The following is a 19,593-nucleotide window of genomic DNA, read 5'->3' as shown; positions in this document are numbered from 1 at the left end:
TCAGGAGCAGATGCAAAAATTCTTAACAAAATAAATATTAACAAGTCATATCTGATAATAGACTGTAATCAAGTCACATTTATTCAAGGCATGCAAGGTTGGTTTGACATTGCAAAGTCAATCAATATACATTATCATATTAACAGATTATTGAAATGACTAATGTATTTAGTCATTTCAATACAGATAAATGACTAATGTATTTAGTCATTTCAATAAATGCAGAAATATTATTTAATACAAATTCTCAGCAAACTTAGAATAAATGGGGACTTCCTCAGTCTGATAAAGACATGTATAAATAATCTTCAGCTAAGATCTTATTTAATAGTGAAGCCATAATAAAAAAAAGGACAATAATATCCATCCATTAAAAGGGATGTTGCTTTCCCCATTGTGTTGGAGCACCTGACCAGTGCAATAAGAAAACAAACAAGCAAACAAATAGTATGTGTAGCTTTTGCAATAACATAATGATGACAAAAGTTAGGAATAAACTAAGGGACACATTTATAAAACTTAATAAAAAGTATAAAGCATCGCTGAAATAAATTTAAAAATTCAAATAAATGCAAAAATATACTATATTAACAGCTTTGAAGATTGAATATTGTTCCTGGGTTGGTTCTTTTCAGATTGATAGATTTTATACAACACTAATAAAATTACAGTAGGATTTTGCCGTAATGATTCGAAAGTCATATGTTCATTGTAAAAGTCATGTATTCATTTCAAAAGTTATAATTGCCAAAACTGTTTTAAAAAGGAACAAAATTGAATTTAATATAAAGCTTCAGTGATCAAGGGAGTATGAATTTTGCATAAAGATAAACAAATAGATTAATGTAACAGATTATGGTTTCTACAAATATACCTATAATTATCAAGTTGATTAGTTCTCAACAAAAGGCAAGAAACCAAGGAAGAAAATTAACATTTTAAATAAGTTTTGCAGAATCAAATCGATAGCCATAGGAAAAAACTATTGTCAGCCCCTGGTTCATCCTGTGTACAAGAGTAAATTTGAATGGATCTGACACATGAATTTTAAGGTTAAAATTATGGTTTCTAGAGGAAAACAGGAAAGACATCTCTGTGATCAAGGCATAGTAGATAAAGACTTTTTTGAAAGTACAGTTCCAGAAAACATTAAAAAATAATGAATTGAACTTTATAAAAATTAAATTCCTCAGTTCATCAAATGACTCTTAATAAAATTAAAATGTATCATTAGCACAGATATCTGAGAAAGAACTTTTTGCAGAAAAAAAAGAATTCCTGCACTTAAAAAAAAAGGGGGGAATGATACCTAAAGACCAATAAGCACATTACTATTTTTTAATGTGCTCAGCATTATTAATCATCAGAGAAATGCAAATTCAAATCGTGATATAATACAAATCCACAGAAATAGCTAAAGCCACTACACCAAAATGTTGGTGAGAGTGTGGAACTATAAAAAAAGTTTTTTGTTTTTCTTTTTTGAAAATGTAAAACATTACAAGCATTTTGCAGTACTATGGTAGTTTCTTACAAAGGTAAATATTCAGTGATCACACTATTCCACTACTAGTTATTTTAACAAGAGAAATAAAAACAAATGCCGCAATAAGACTTTTATGAGAATGTTCAGAGCAGCTTTATTCATAATATACAAATAAAACTAATTCAAGTATCTATTAACAAGACAATGAATAAATGAAGTATGACATATTTATTAAATGAAATATTCAGGACTATCAATATTTGTATGGATGAAATGACATGGGCGAATCTTAAAAAGATAATGTTGAGCTAATACATTCTGACCAAAACAGTACATATTGTAAGATTTCATTTATTTGAAATTCTATTATAGGCAAAGCTTAATTTATGGAGATAGAAATCAGAGTAGCAGTTGCCCCTGGGTGGGAGTTTGAAGCCAGACTGCCTTGGGAGGTGGCAGAGAGGCCAGGCTTTCCGAGATGTTGCAAATGTTCTCTTCTGACTGGGGAAAGGTTATATGAGTATATGCATATGTTAAAACATATTGCAATGTAAATTTAAATTCTATGTATTCCACTCTATGTAGCTATATTGGTGTACTTACTCTGTCATAACAGAATACCATAGACTGAGTGGGTTAAACAACAGAAATTTATTTTCTCACGGTTCTGGAAGTCAGAAGTTCAAGAACAAGGTGCCTTCAGAGTTGGTGTCTGATGAGGCCTCTCTGTCTGACCTTTGCTGTGTGCACTAGGGAGAGAGAGAGCTCTAGTATCTCTTCATCTTCTTCTAAGGACACCAGTTCTACTCAGTTAGGGACCTATCTTTGTGACCTCATTTTACCTTACCTCCTTAAAGACTGTACCTACAAAAATCAAAAAAGAAAAAAAAAACTTTATCTTCAAAAAAGTCACATAGGGAGCTAGAGGTTCAACATATGAATTTGGGAGACACACAATTTAGTTCATGACAGTAACTTATAACCTTAAAATGGAAAAAAAAAAAAGGCAAGGAAAAGATACATTTATGTTCTATGGGAAGTTTCATTTCTAGTTATATTAAAACTAAATATTATTATTATTATTATTATTATTATTATTTGAGACAGTGTCTCACACCGTCACCCAGGCTGACGTACAGTAGTGCGATCTAGGCTCACTGCAGCCTCCTCCTCCTAGGTTCAAGCAATTCTTCTACCTCAGTCTCCCTCATAGCTAGGACTATAGGCATGTACCACCACACCTGGCTAATTTTTGTATTTTTTGGGAGAGACAGGATTTTACCATGTTAGCCAGGCTCATCTCAAATTCCTGACCTTAAGTGATCCATCTGCCTTGGCCTCCCAAAGTGCTGGGATTACAGATGTGTGCCTGGTCCTAAATATCAAATATTAAAATACACTTAATTTCCAGTGATACAAAAATTAAAGTGATAAAACATCCAGGATCACATATTTACCAACAAAGATAGTAACAAATGCTCTGAAGAGTCAGTCAAAGGAAGCCAATTAAATAGCTTGAATTCAACACAACTGAGCTGTTTCCACTATGCTGGTCTTACTGGCAATGACACTTTAGTTAAGAAAGGAGTGAGGTAGTTTACCTTTAAGTAAGGCTTTGATTTTGCCAACTTAATACAGAGCCACATCTATGACCAGACATTATACCTCTCACTAATCCATTTGTCCTTCTGACATTTAGAATGATTTTTCAAGATTCCACATCAATCACACACCTTCATGTATTACATATGTGGCAAATTACTATTTGATAAAATCTACTTTAATTCCATACAGTCAATGTTCCATAGGAAATAAGCTCTTGAGGGCTGGGCAAAATTGAGAAGCTTGAAATGTTATTATTTATTTTTTCCTTCTACGCCATAGGGATCACTGTGTGAAGACCCATAGGAAATGCTTTCCTAGACGTCCTCCCAGGAATATCTCCTGTGCTACAACTGGAAAAAGTAATACTCTTTCTTCTGTCTTTGCATTAAACGTATATTGAGCATGTTTTCTCTTTCTAAGCACTGCAGTGGGTGCTGGTGATAAGAAATAAACACAAGTAATTTTAGCCATGAGAACACTCACATACCCACCACTCCAGGAGATGTGGTGGTTGCCAGCAGAGACAAGACTGTGAAACTCTGTCTTGGGCTAATGAGGAAAATAGATGTGTAAGCTTTGACTGTTTGAGTAAACTGAAGTTTACTGGGTAGAGGTCGAGTGAGAAACGACAAGAAAATCCCAGGTACAAGGAATAGCAGTGAAGCTTTTAAGACTTGAAAAGAGCATGGAGCATTTCTAGAATTCAGTGGCTCTGTATGCCTTTGTGGAAGATGAAATGGGAAAGGTAGGGAGAAGAGAGAATATGTTGAACAGTGTTGAATATCATGCTTTCGTTCTTCTAGACTTTAGTGAGTTAAGAAATTTTTAAACTGAATTGTATCATTAGATTTCTCTGTCAGAAAGGCAGGAGTCCCAGCTCTAAGGAGGGTGGGGGGAAGGGACCTTAGCTATAAAATCACTGTCATTGGGAAATTGGATTACAAAGAGGCCAGCACTAAGGTTGTTTGTGATTATTTTATTAATTGCTTTAATACTTAGTAGACCACATGGAATCAGCTAATGAGCTAGTTACAAGGAGGATATAGAGAACACATTGACATCTCAATAATCTAAAAGCATATAAGTCATTCGTGGAAGCAGACAGGTGAATGAGTACTTAAAAATATCAGGGCATCTTGACATTTTTTCACGATCACTCTCTTTCCAATGTCTTCAGTGAGCAAAATAATACCAACTTCTCACCTTTATTAGGTATTTTGTAATTTCCAAAGTATGTCCATATATATCATCTCACTTGAGCTTCACAAAAGCCTCTGTAATGGAGGAATTTATCCTAGGAAGAAACTGGGGCTTATACAAAGAAAATGATTTGAATATCAGCCTAAGAGTAGTCAGGAACAGAGTTGAAGCCAGAATTTATTTATTCCAGTGCACTGCACAGCTTCTCTGTGAACTCTAGTTCCGCATTTATAACCATCTTCTTTATTTCTTTTGAATCTTCAAATCCTGATTGTTTACCCAGCAGGCCCATTGGCCCTCTCTGACCTCTCCTTTCCCAAGAGTGTGATGGTGACTGTCAGCCTTCTAGAGCCTATGCTGCTCCCCCGCCCTGCTCCATATTATTTTGTGTCTTCCCGGTTTCTGTTTGTATCATCCGCCTCTGACCCACAACTTGAGCATCCCAAATCCTTGGGCCTATCTTGTGCTCCATTTGACTGTCTCCTTCTTATACCTGGACTTGACCTACTTGAAGAAAGTTTTCTTCAAGACTAATTTCATCAGACTTTGCAAGAAATGGCTGGCAGCATGGCCATATATTTATTCAATCATACATGCATTCATTTACCAAACATACAATGAATACCAACTCTGTGTCAGATACTTTGCTAAGCACTATTAAGTGTTATCAATGGTTGGCCGGGCGCGGTGGCTCAAACCTGTAATCCCAGCACTTTGGGAGGCCGAGACGGGCGGATCATGAGGTCAGGAGATCGAGACCATCCTGGCTAATACGGTGAAACCCCGTCTCTACTAAAAAATACAAAAAACTAGCCGGGCGACGAGGCGGGCGCCTGTAGTCCCAGCTACTCGGGAGGCTGAGACAGGAGAATGGCGTGAACCCGGGAGGCGGAGCTTGCAGTGAGCTGAGAGCCGGCCACTGCACTCCAGCCTGGGCAGCAGAGCGAGACTCCGTCTCAAAAAAAAAAAAAAAAAAATGCACCCTCAAAAGATTTTGTCATAATAAACACATCATAGCAATAATAATTTCTCATAATTTTACTTTTTGATCATTTAATTTTCATTCCACAAATATTCATAGAGTGACTCTTATGTACCAAGTTTTTCATTTTACAGTTGAAATAACTGGGTACCCAAAAAGGAAAAAGAGTTGCCTTGTTCAAGATTAATAACTCTAAATTGTAGCTTAATGATCTCTGGGGTATAGGGGACTCCCTGAAAACAAATTAAATTGTGTATTTTCCAGAAGACCCTAGTTCTTCTTCCTCCAGGTTTAACATTCAAAAATGGAAGTGGATTTTGCACTGAGGCAGATCAGAACTCTAGTGCATTTGTACATGTGTATGAGAGTGTGTCTGTATGTGTGTGTGTGTGTGTCTCTGAGTGTGTAACCATGTGTGTGAGTGGGTTTGGCCCTATGTGTGTATATGTGCATATGTGTGTGACCCAATATCCAGGAATTCCACCCTGCTGAGCAAAATGCATTTCATCAGTATTTATTCATACATACTACTGAAATTTGAACTGTCTTTTGAAGTTGATAAAGTATTTTAAAACTCATTGTATTTTGCTCTAGGCAGAGGTATTCTAGTCTTTTTGATTTTGGAAAAGGTAACTGAAGCAAATATAATGACTACCACAGATTGAGAAATGTCAGTGTGCCAGGCTCTGATCACAGGGCTTTGCAGATTTTTAACTCACCTAACACTCAGATCAACTACATAGTATAGACTCTATTGATATATATTCACACTCTTATGTTAATATCGTAACCAATTAATATCACCCACATTTATCTGAGGAGGAAACTGAAACATAATGTGTTCAGTAACCTGTCTCAGGCCACACACATAGCTGGCAAAATGTGGTACTGTGATTTGAACCTCGGCACTCTGACTCGAGAGCGAAACTCTGAACTCCTCTAAGATACTAATGATGCTTCGTCCATCATTTCCCAACATGGAGGTGGAAGATCAAACTTCTGACTTAAAATTTGTAACTTTTCTCATCCTTTTTAAAAGTCTCCTATCCCTGCTAAACATTTTAGTTTACAAAGCACGTTTACCATAATTCATTTATTTATAGAACAACAGATGGGTGAAAAATAAAATTACCTTTCTTCAATTCACAGATTAAAAACTGGGATTCAGGCTCCAGAGTATTCAAGAGGCTTACCTAGGGTTATACTGGCAGTTAGCAGCAGACCTGAGACCAAAACCCAAGACACACAAGATGCAAGGATCCTCAACTCATATGACCTCTGTGGTCCACGTGCTTATTTTGAGTTCTGCTATTCCGAGTGAGCTATGTTTACAGATGTCTTAACCAGTGTGGGCTGCTATACCACAGTTTCACAGACTGAATGACTTACAAACAACAGATACCTGTTTCTCACACCTCTACAGGCTGGAAATGCAAGGTCAGCATTCCAGCATGCTCAGATTGTCATGAGAGCCCTCTTCTAGATCGCAGATGGCTGACTTCTTGTAGCCTCACATGGAAGGAAGGAAAGACAGCTATCTAACTCCTCGGCCGCTCCTTATAAGAGTACTAATCTGATTGATGAGGGCTTTACCCTTGTGACCTAATTACCAGCCAAAGGCCCCACCTCTGAATATCATCACATTGGGATTAAGATTCAACATATATGAATTCGGTGGGGAGGAACACAAACATTCTGTTCATTGAAACAGACATGGTATAATTTCTAACTTTACTTTAATAAAAAGATAAATAAACCAAAGTGACCCAGAATTTCTTAACAAACAAGCCATGACCTTTATGCTACTGGGTTCTTAGAGCAGACATCATGGAAATGGGCCAGATGTAAGGTGATCGCAGTATTTGGAGATACATAGGTGAAAATAACACTTGCAGACCCCATGCACTTAGGTGTTTTTATCTCAAAGGAAATAGAAACAATGGAATGTTCACAGTGCTGACAGCCAGGGCAATAAAGTCTCAGGGAGCAAGGGAGACGCTTGTTGGAATTCAGTAGCAGAGGTTTTGATAGGCACCGTTTAATCAAACATTATATCAGACTCATGGACTGTTAACTCTTTTGTAAGTTAGTCCAACTTCCATGTCAGGTAAAACGTGACTCTCTTTTGTATTGGGATCACAGGCCAATCCATATCATGTATCGGTTATCTATAATTAATATTAATTGTGACCGTTTGTGCTATTGTTGAGTTATCTCAAGTTATAGGACTATTACATAGCTTTGCTGAAGTTGCACAGCCAATTCAAGAGTAACTTCAATTGCTAATGAATATGGTTCCTTTTTTTCAGTCATTTTTCTCTTACACCATTAGCCATCCAATCTATTAGTCATTCCAACTACAAATTCCAAATCTAGATTTCTGTATTGCCTGACATTTTTCAGAGCTCATCTGTAGGTATTTTCTCACAGTCTTCTACAAAAGACTTAGAAATAGATACCATTGTTTCCCTTTTAAAATTTAAGAATTTCCTTTTAGAATTCCTAAGGCTGGAGAAATATAGATACTTGCCCGAGGTCACATGGAGAATGTAGCAGAATCTGACCAGAATGCAGGAGAATTTTAACTCCAACTTGAGACTTTTTCTTCTGTCACACATGGGGTCCTGACTGAAAACAAAAACAGAAACAAAAACAGGCAATTCAATATCTATATATACAAAGTGCAAATATATACAAAGATGCCTATATATACAAACATGTAAAGAAATTTGGATTCTTCACTCCTATGCTCGTATTATCTCAGAGCTAGCTGACTCTGTTAATGCCTCCCTATTAATCCTCTTATTGACTATAGGATAAAATAAAGCCCTTACTCCTCAACCTGAATTTTATCATCTGAACCGTGTCTATTTCTGCAGTCTTATCACCACCTCTTTTCTTGTACTCACTGCTCCTTCCGTCACACAAGATGACTTCTAATTTCAAACCATGTCCATGTTTTCTAGCAATTCTGCCTGCATTGTTCCTCCAGACAGCCTTGCAATCCCTTTTCCATATGCTTGGTTAAAACTTACTGTTCATGATTACTTAGATCATATGTCAACTAATTAAGTATACCCTTTGGATTTCATCTTTGTGCCATATATAGTGGTAGGCCAGGGGCATTCAATCTTTTGGTTTCCAAGGGCCATGTTGGAAGAAGAAGAACTGTCTTGGGCCACACATAAGATACACTAACACTAAAGATAGCTAATGAGCTTTTAAAAAGTTACAAAAAATACCTCATAATGTTTTAAGAAAGTTTATGAATTTGTGTTGGGCCACACCCAAAGCCATCCTGGGCCACATGCAGCCCACAGGCTGCAAGTTTGGACAAGTTTGTGCTAGGCACTGAAGGTCTAGATAGAGTGACCAATTGACCTGGTTTGCCAGGAACTGAGGGAGTTTCTGGATTAAAGAATGTATAGTGCTAAAAGTGTAATAGTCCTATGCAAAATGTTGGTATCCAATATCTAGAGGACAAATTGACTCCTCAACTGCATCATCTCATCCCTAGGCATTTGGATCTTGCCTCCTCTGGGTTGCCTGCTTCCTGTCTCTGCATTTACCTTATTGCTTTAATTATTGGTGTATCAACTGTCCACCTCCCAAAAAACTGTGTGATATGGTTTGGTTTGTCTCTGTATCCCTACCCAAATATCATCCTGAAGTGTAATTCCCACGTGTCTAAGGCGGGTCATTATGGGAGGTGATTGGATCATGGGGGTAGTTTCCCCCATGCTGCTCTCATGATAATATGAAAACTCATGAGATCTGTTGGTTTAAAAAATAGTAGTTTTCCCTGTGCTCTCTCTCTCCTGTTGCCTTGTGAAGAAGGTTCTTGCTTCTCCTTTGTCTTCTGCCATGATTGTAAGTTTTCTGAGGCTTCCCCAGCAATGAAGAACTGTGAGTCAATTAAGCCTCTTGTATTTATAAATTACCTATTCTCAGGTAGTATCTTTATAGCAGTGTGAAAATGAACTAATACAGAGAATTGGTAACCGGAGTAGGGTACTGCTATAAAGATAACCTGAAAATATGGAAGCAAATTTGGAACCAAGTGACAGGCTGAGGTTCGAACAGTTTGGAGGGCTGAGAAGAAGATAGGAAAGTGTAGGAAAGTCTGGAATTTACTGAGACTTGTTGAATGGTTTTGACCAAACTGCTGATAGTGATATGGACAATGAAGTCAAGGCTGAGGTGGTGTCAGATGGAGATGAGGAAGTTGTTGGGAACTGGAATAAAGGTAATTCTTGCTATGCTTTCCCAAAGAGACTGGCAGCATTTTGTCCTGGCCTTAGAGATCTGTGGAAATTTGAACTTGAGATAGATAATTTAGGGTATCTGGCAAAAGAAATTTCTAAGCAGCAAAGTATTCAAGAAATGAGCTGTATTGTTTTGAATGCTTTCTGTTACATGCATTCACAAAAGGATGGTTTCAAATTGGAACTTATGTTTAAAAGTGAAGTAGAGTATAAAGGTTTGGGAAATTTGAAGCCTGACTATAAAGAAAAAACTCATTTTCTGGGGAGGAACTCACCCTGGTTGCAGAAATTTGCATAAGTAATGAGGAGCCAAATGTTAATAGCCAAGTCAATGGGGGAAAATGTCTCCAGAGCATGTCAGAGATCTTAACAGCAGCCCTTCTTCTCACAGGCCCAGAGGCTTAGCAGGGAAAAATGGCTCTGTGGGTTGGGCTCGGGGCCCTTCGTCTCTGTGCAGCTTTGGAGCTTGGTGTCCTGCACCCCAGCCACTCGAGTTGCAGCCATGGCTAAAAGGGGACAAGATACAGCTTAGGCCATTGTTTCAGAAGGTGCAAGCCCCAAGCCTTGATGGCTTCCATATGATGTTGCACCTGTGGGTGCACAGAAGACAAGAGTTGAGCTTTGGAAATCTCTGCCTAGATTTCAGAGGATGTGTTAAAATGCCTGGATGTTCAGGCAGAAGTCTGCTGGAGGGGTGGAGCCCTCATGGAGAACCTCTGCTAGGGCATTACAAAGGGGAAATGTGGGGTTGGAGCCCCAACATCGAGTCTGCACAGGGACACTGCCTAGTGGAGCTGTGAGAAGGCTGCCATACTCCAGACTCCAGAATGATAGATCCACCGACAGCTTGCACCATGTGCTTGGAAAAACCACAGGCGTTCAATACCAGACCATGAAGGCAGCTGCAGGGGCTGTACCCTCCAGAGCCACAGGGGCAGAGCTTTGCAAGGTCTTGGGGGCTCACCCCTTGCATCAGCGTGCCCTGGATTTGAGACATGAAATCAAAGGAGATTTGGGAGCTTTAAGACATAATGACTGCCTGACCAAGTTTCAGACTTGCATGGGGACTGTGGCTCCTTTGTTTTGGCCAATTTCTCCCATTTGGAAAGGGAATATTTACCCTATGCCTGTACTCCCATTGTATCTTGGAAGTAACTAACTTGTTTTTAATTTTACAGGCCCATAGGTGGAAAGGACTTTCCTTGTCTCAGAGGAGACTTTGGACTTAGACTTTTGAGTTAATCCTGGGTTGAGTTAAGATTTTGAGGGACTGTTGAAAAGGCATGATTGGTTTTGAAATGTGAAAACAAAACAAAACAAAAAAAACCCATGAGATTTTGGAGGGGCCAAGGGCAGAATGATATGGTTTGAATCTGTGTCCCTACTCAAATCTCATCTCAAATTGTAATCTCCGTGTGTTGATGGAGGAACCTAGTGGTAGGTGATTGGATCATGGGGATGGTTTCCCCCATGCTATTCTTATGATAATGAAGAAGTTCTTGTGAGATCTGATGGTTTTAAAAATAGCAGTTTCCTCTGTGCACTCACTCTCTCTCCTGCTGCCTTGTGAAGTAGGTCCTTGCTTCTCCTTTGCCCTATGCCATGATTCTAAGTTTCCTGAGGCCTCCCCAGCCATGCAGAACTGTGAGTCAATTAAACCTCTTTTCTTTATAAATTACCCAGTCTCAGGTAGTATCTTTATAGCAATGTGAGAATGAACTAATACACTGTGAAACATTGAAGGTTAATGGTGGAGGAGGATCATGTACCTTCTTTACTCATCCCAGATCCTGGCTCTGAGTCTGTATATAAGAATTGCTTTTTGAATATTGGCAAATGATTTTGCAGAAAAGACCTTATATTTTCTCAATGGACACTCAGGAATTGGATACTGCATGTGTTCTGTAAGAGGGGAACCATCATTGCCCTGAATATGTGGAAGGGTTGTTTCCTGAACCCAGATATGCTTCATTCTCTCAGTTTCTTTAGTGGTATAGAACAAAAGAAGTTTGGATGAGATCAGTTCGGACAGTACATAAAATGGCTATTTCTGTTTTTGGTTTTTTTGTTTGTTTGTTTTGTCTTTGAGACTGGAGTCTTGCTCTGTTGCCCTGGCTGGAGTGCAGTGGCCTGATCTCGACTCACTGCAAGCTCCGCCTCCCATGTTCACGCCATTCTCCTGAAAATGGCCATTTCTGAAAAACACATAAAGAAGGTGAATTGCTGAGAGAAGAACTAGAATGAAGAATAAGAGCAGTGGGGAAGTGTATAATAAGTGGTACAATTAATGCTTTTTATATTCAGTATGTAATTATAGCAGAGATACAGTGATTCTTAAGAGAGAAATGGCTGAATCTACTCACAAAAATGGCAGCTTACTCAGAAGGTTTTATAGTCAAGTTTCGAGAAATAATTCAAGATAGGAATTAATTCCAAATTTAACAAACTGTTCCAGAGAGCTTGGAAACAGATGATTCACTTCAACTTATTTTATGAAGCTGAGATAATCTTGGTATCAGACCAAGCCAAGACAGATGATAAATGAAAATTATATAGCAATTCCAATTATGGACATAGTTGTAAAATTTTAAACAAAATATTAACAAATTGATTCCAGTAATAGATGAAAGATTCAGGACTCATTTGGGTGCATGCCAGGAATGTTGGTATAGTTTAATATTAAAAAATCTTTTAAAGTAATTATCTTCATTAGTCCATTAAAGGAGAAGAACCATAAAATCACTTCAATAGATTCAAGAAAACATTTGCTAAATTAATTTTTAATATATAGAAAACCTAAAACATTATAGGTAAGCATTTTAATAATCCTGGATTTCAGAAGATTCTAAACAGGACACAGAACTACAAATTACAACATAATGAACTCTACATCAAAGACACCTTAAAAAGTGAAACAAAAGATCATAAACTGTAAGAATATATTTTCAATGTGTATAACCAACAAAGAACTAAGATCATCAGTTTACATCAATCTTGGACCATATCTCTGTTTTAGTACTAACACATAAATGTATAGATTTGCTTTTTTGTGTGTTTGTTTTTAGGAGATGATGAGCTCCTGGGTGAGACTTGGGTTTGTGTCATTTTGTATCCCCAGCACCAAGAATTGTACCTGACACTTATTGGTGCACAGCCAATGTCTACTGCATGATTAGAAGGTTTAACTGGAAAAACCTACTAACCTCTGGTATGAGTGGTTCACCATGTTCAAGATAATGTGCTGAGTCACCTTCAGTGGTTTATAAATGTTAACCATTCACATCATTCAGGGCTTTAAGTTGAAACAAAGCAAACTTCACTAGACAGTTGAGGATGCTATGACAAAATATCATTGATTGAGTGGTTTAAACCGTAGACACCAATTTCTCACGGTTCTGGAGACTGAAAAGTCCAAAGCAAAGTACCAGCAGATCTGGTGTCTGGTGAAGATCTACTTCCTGAAGGTTTCCAGATGGAGGTCTTCTCCATGTCTCCTCATATGACTAAGAGCAGAGGAAGAGGAAGCAAATTCTTTATAATTCTCCTTACAAGGGCATTAATCCCTTTTATAAGGACTCCACCTGTATGATCTAATCATCTCCCAAAGGCCCTACCTTCTACTACCATCCCATTGAGCATTATGGTTTCAACATATAGGTATTTTTTTGAGTGGGAAGGGGACATAATCATGCAGTACATACCACAACCAAGTGAATGCTTCTTTAGACAGAAAAAAAAAAATGCTTTCTGAAAAGATAGGGAGTGATTCATAGATTTCCAGGAAGATTGGAGAATCAGACTCAAAAGAACAGAAATAAGGAGAGGCTCCTAAACCAGAACCACCGCACAAATGAAGCTGCAGACTTAATCTAGTGAGGGCCTGAATGCTGTTGCCACTGCTTCCAGCACTGTACACGAGATCTCCACTGTGCTGTAGGCCATCACTGGTAGCTGATTCTCCTACTGCACCTCCTACCCACAAGAACATAAAATTCTTCATTCCTGGGTCTTTTGCTATCTCTAAGACCAGACACATTCCTTGGCTGGTAGGCAAGGTCGCAGGCCTTTATATTTTTCTGAGGGATTGGAAAGTTAAATCTTGGCCTCTATCAACCTACAATTAGGGACATGGTTGTTCTGTATATAGGCACAGGCTTCAGGTGCTCTGCAGTCCATGAAACATTATATGTCTGCAACATAACCTTTCAGCTTTTGGACACTGAAACCACTTTTTTTCTATGTCTAAGGGCATAGTCTGAGTTAAGATGAAAGAAAGGGGTTCTCAGATTGCTCTTAACAGTCTGACCTCAGCAACAACCATCTTAAAACTACAAGGTTCTCAATTTGGGTGGGAATTCCTCCCAGGAATCATTTAGAAAGGTGTTGTGAAGTCTGTTTTTTGTTATTCACTTTTAGACCTTACTATAATTTGATGTGGGGAGAAAGAGAAGTGAAACAACTCACAATACACAGAACACTTTATGAAGCAAAGACTTGTCCTATCTCATGCGCACATCTTCTGAATAGTTAACCATTACCTTCCCTGGGGTGAAAGCCCTCACTGCATGGCTACTGTCTCACTCTATGTGGGGGCCCAAAGCAAGGCCAAACAGTCCACTGGGGAATTTCAGAACCAAACTTTGTTATCTGCACTAGGCAAGGAGAAGGGAAAATAACCTGATCTGGAAATACATAGACCTGGATTATGGTCCATTGCATTTAAATTTCTCTTAAATTGAGGGGACTATCTGAGACTGGGCAAGGCCCCAGGGCTACAGACTTCAGAAGACCACTGGCTCTCTACTGCTTACCTACTTCCATTTCTTGGGGGCAATTTCATCATCATTTGAACTTAATAGCATCTTCATTTATTTTATTTTCAATGCTCTTTCCGTGTGTGTGTGTGTGTGTGTGTGTGTGTGTGTGTGTGTGTATTAACACAGTAACGTTTAGATATTATGTAGCTGGAAAGGTTTTATTCAATAAAGTTATTTTACATGCTAGACTGACTTGTACTTTAAACACTAACGGTCATTGTGTTTACAATTGTAACCCATTTTATTGACCATATTTGCTGTGAGTAAAAATATATGTATATATACACATACATATAAACCCTACTGAATATTATCTTTGATCTTAGAATTTAAGCTTTTTCACAACATTGTTTATGGAATTGTATAGTAACTAGAATTCCTAGCTATAACTTCTAGGACTCTTTTCCCTATAGAAGGAATAAAAGTCATAATAAGAATAACGAATGCTTACATAGTGCTTGGTGGTTTATGAACATTTTCATATCTTACATACCAATGAAGTAGGTATTACCAATGTGCAACTGCAGTTCATAGTGTTTGAATCATTTGAGCAGAGCGACGCAGCTTACACAAATTGGAGTCAGGATGTGACACCAGGTCTTGAGCCTCCCAAACCTGTGCTGATCACTGCGTGTCAATTGCTTTCATCAAATGTTATTTTGAAAATCCAGTATCTTCTTCCTATGGTCACTGAGCATCTTTAAACTTGAGGAGGAGAAAATAAAGTAAAAGCATCATATAATTAGATCAGAAAAAAAATATTTTCTTTTTACCGTTTACATGCAAATATTTGTTGGAGGACATCATCCAAAGTGAAATGAGAAAAATGTTACTTGAAACCACAATGGTGACAGATACAAAAATCATTCAAGGGCAGCTGTGGACACATAAGTGTGTGTAGTAAGCATTCTCATTTGTTTGATGATTTCCTGAGCTGGGAGCGATTTGATCAGCACATTGGAGGAAGGTGGAGGGAAATAACACGATAGCTGTAATGACCTAATTTTCCAGTAAAAGGGTTTTCAGACTCCGGAAAGAAAACATTATACTATATCATGAAAATGAATTAAGTTGCGGTGCTGATGAAAACAGTATCATTGGTGTCGCTTTTCCATATCTGAGGGAATACCTGGAGATTTATTGCTTGGATCTTACCTAGTTCATATCACCAAGAGATACTTATCGCTTGAATCTTACCTAGTTCATATCACCAAAGTCTGATCTCTTCAATGCATTTACCATATGTGTAAGCACTAACTGTTTAAAAAAAAAATTAGAACTTCTATGTGTATTAAATGTCAACATAAAATGAAATAACCATATAATATGATTCATCACTTTTATAGTTTCTGTTTGTTGGTGTTAGTATTTAAGTGGTTGTCAACAATGTTTGCATACAACAATTATTATACATTTAATCCTGATAAAATTCAGTGAGGTAATTTTATATACATATATTATATATATATATACACACACACACACACAGATTCATGTACAATTATTATTATTGTCACTTAAGCAAAGATAACGTAGACTGGCAGCAGTTAATTGACTGCCAAATACAATAAAGCTGGAATTCCAGCCTGCTTCTCTGACCCCAAATCCTGAGTTCTTAAAAATTCTTGGTGCTGCCTATTTTACAGCATATCAAGGTTTCACTACAATACGAAGTAACCCACTCAATGACCTTTCTCCTCAGTTTTCTTTTTCACACTAAATATACCACAAATATAAAGCCCCTTCCTGCCATATCCTCTAGTAATCTTAGTCATATTGCTTTGAGCCAATGACTTAACTAATTCTGTTTTCAGGGCTCAGCTACGGAATATGTTTCATTCATGTTGCAGGTGCATATTTCTGCTATTCATTTTTCCAAAATCACTAAGTGTCATCTTTGGTCCTTTCAGGTTTGGAGAAAAAAAAAAAAACAAGCAAGAATATCACTTAGCGTGTGATCTAGAAGTAAATTATGTTTCATAATGGGCAACAATTATGAAATAAATCTGATTTTTTTTAAATTTAAGATTTTGAGCTAATAAATCTTAAATTATATGCCTGCAGAGTACAGGAGCAAGGCGGTTGGCCATATAAATGTTTTGCAAATACAGAGAAAAAGCTAAGTTAATTTTTTCGAATTATGTCAGTCATGAGGTCTTTTTCCTTAATTTCTTTCTGATAATGTTAGCTACTCTCATGTGCAAACAGAAAAAAACTGAATGCACATAATGTAAGTAAGCAGACATCAACAACAACTACAAAAACAAAAGCAGTGACAGTTTGGTTGAAAAGCTGTCTACTACCTTCTCTCTAGTGCCCATCATAATAAGATGACTTTTATACACCATGCGGTCATGAAATCACATTTTCTGATAGCAAATACTTTCTTATTTTACATGATGAAATTAAATATAAAACCATTATATCACAGAATTCTATAAAGACACTCTGACTTCCAGGAGTGTTATCACATAAATGGGTTTGTGATCCACTGAACTAGATATTAAATATCTCTCACAGTGGCGGTGGTTTATAGGTTTATAGTATGCAATATGCTTTTTGAAATCAGGACTTTCCTAGAAAATCAGTCAGATATGAGTATCCCTATAGGTATACCTTGAGGATGAAAATGTAAATATACCCAGAAGACTTTCATTATGACAAAACTTTATGGGGGAAAAAAAGAAAAATTATTGAGAAAGTTTATCCTCCTCCTCTGCTGCCTCCTCCTCCTCTCTCTCTCCCCCTCTTTTTCTCCCTCTCCCTCTCTCTCTCCTTCTCCTTCTCCTTGTTCTTGTTTGTGTAGGAGCCCAAAGCATTTAGCATCATCCCTGGGCATATAGTGGATGTTCACAGAAATGTGTATACACAATCTGCTATTCAAGGATGAGTTTTTCAGTCTGTATTCTGTTTCAAGCCCTGTGCGATTTGTCACACTAATCTCAAATAGCTTTTTTAATGTAGGGTAGTGTATGAATGTTGGACAAACGTTAAGTGTAAGTGCACAGAGTTCAAGCACTGTGAGAGATGCACCTATTATACCATCGTGTACAAGTATGGAAGAGAAAATGATGAGAAATGATTAAGCATGATGGCTCTAAGAGTAACAGACAGAGAACTCAGGCAAGTTGGAAGAATGGGAACTACCAGCAGAAATGTCAGATTAAGGGTATTGTAATATCTAAGGTAAAGTATGATAAGCCATGTGAACAGAATCAGTGAAAGTCAGCTTGAACAAGCAAAAGGAAACTTAAATCAGTTTTAGACGGCAAAAGTAACAAAACTTTCTGCCAGATAAAATAAGGGTCAGTCAATGGAAAAGGGTATTTTAGTATAACTTCATAAATAAAGGAGTCTTTAGAAAAGAAGTTTGTGGAAAGAAGAGCTGGGTTTGAGAGCACTGAATTTGAGGGGCTTGAGAGATACACAGGTAGATCTATCTAATCAGAAATGACTTTGTACTAAGTAACTAGCAATGGTGGGGCTGTAGGGTCAATCCTTCCACTTGCCTTCTTCCCCCATCCTCTTTTCAAGTTAGGCTTTCTTAGATCAACCCCTACGTTGCTGGAAAGAGATATAAATTCTTCCTCTCCAGTCCCAGACTGTGGTGTGATCTTCAGCAATTAAACATGTTAAGATCAGCTTAAAAATAGTGGCTGCAGTCCTGTCCCCAGTTTTTTGGGGGCTATCCTGATTTAAGAGGGTTGTCCCAGAGTAATTATTAACAGCACCCCTTTTCTCTTTCAAAAAAAGAAAATGTCCTGGATTGATTACCTTTACCATTATTGTCTTCATTCCCTTCATCATCATCATCTTAGTCATATAGATGATGTTTATTTACTTTGCATGATTTCTAACAGCTTTAAATAATGTTTGCTGCATTATATGTTTCAATCCTCACGACACCTCAGTGGGCAGGTGGGGACAGAAGTTGTCCCCATTTTAAAATAAGGACACTGATATTTCAGTCCCTGCACAGCTGCACAGTCACACAGCTTTTTGGTAAGGCAGCAGCATGTGAATTAGTGTGTTTTGGGCAGAAAATTGTGAGCTTTTTTCACTATACATTCATTTATTAACTTGACATTCTCATAGCCTTTTGATTGGATGATCTCATGGGGTAAAAATCCAAAAACTCATGATCAGTGGGAAGTTATAGATGATGCAAGGCAAATTTTAATGGGAACATTTTAAGAGACACATACTTGGTTCACAAATTCACATTTTCATGCCAGATGTTTCCTCTTGCTTACCAAGCTCTTCTCCTCCTTATCGGCTTGAGGCTGAAGTCAGCAACTTTGCTTCACCTCTTCTGCCTGGGCAGGGTAATAGGAAATTTTTAAAAAAATGTATCCTCAGGAGGCATCATATTTAAAAGGAAATCCTTCGAAAGTGAACACATTTTCTAGCAAAGAAACAAAACTTTGACCTGGCACTGAAAACTATTATCACACATGTGAGTATTTCCTTTTTGGTTTGCAGAACATAACTATCAACTTTTCCTCATTTAATTTTCACCAACTAAAATAGGGGTTAGTAACAGCAAGTATGAGGGGACCTAGTGCTCTCCTGAGTCTTTCAGATGCTGAAAAGCACATTTCCCCCATTACAACACCAGGTTCTCTAAGATGAAATTATATTCTCAAATTGTATGGTTTCTTTTAAGAAACCATTTCATACAATTTTAAGGGAAAGTACATCTTGCTCGACCTGGAGAAGTCTTTGAGTTTCATTACAAGTTGAACTAGGAAACTCTGAGATCAACCCTTACCTCCAAAGAACAAAACGTTACTTGACCTTGAACAAAATATTTCCTTTCACTGAATCTCAGTTTCCTTATTGAAGACTCAACAGTAATTATCTGTTGGCCGGGCGCGGTGGCTCAAGCCTGTAATCCCAGCACTTTGGGAGGCCGAGATGGGGGGATCACGAGGTCAGGAGATCGAGACCATCCTGGCTAACATGGTGAAACCCCGTCTCTACTAAAAAATACAAAAATCTAGCAGGGCGAGGTGGCGGGTGCCTGTAGTCCCAGCTACTCGGGAGGTTGAGGGAGGAGAATGGCGTAAACCCGGGAGGCGGAGCTTGCAGTGAGCTGAGATCCGACCACTGCACCACTGCACTCCAGCCTGGGCGACAGAACGAGACTCCGTCTCAAAAAAAAAAAAAAAAAAAAAAAAAAAAACCAAAAAAAAAAAAAAAATTATCTGAGAAGGACCAGATTGTAGGTATGTTGTT

The sequence above is a fragment of the Rhinopithecus roxellana genome, chromosome 2, assembly GCF_007565055.1.
Source record: "Rhinopithecus roxellana isolate Shanxi Qingling chromosome 2, ASM756505v1, whole genome shotgun sequence".
NCBI classification, from domain to species: Eukaryota; Metazoa; Chordata; class Mammalia; order Primates; family Cercopithecidae; genus Rhinopithecus; species Rhinopithecus roxellana.
The sequence above is the reverse complement of the archived record's forward strand: the minus strand, read 5'-3'. Positions refer to the sequence as shown.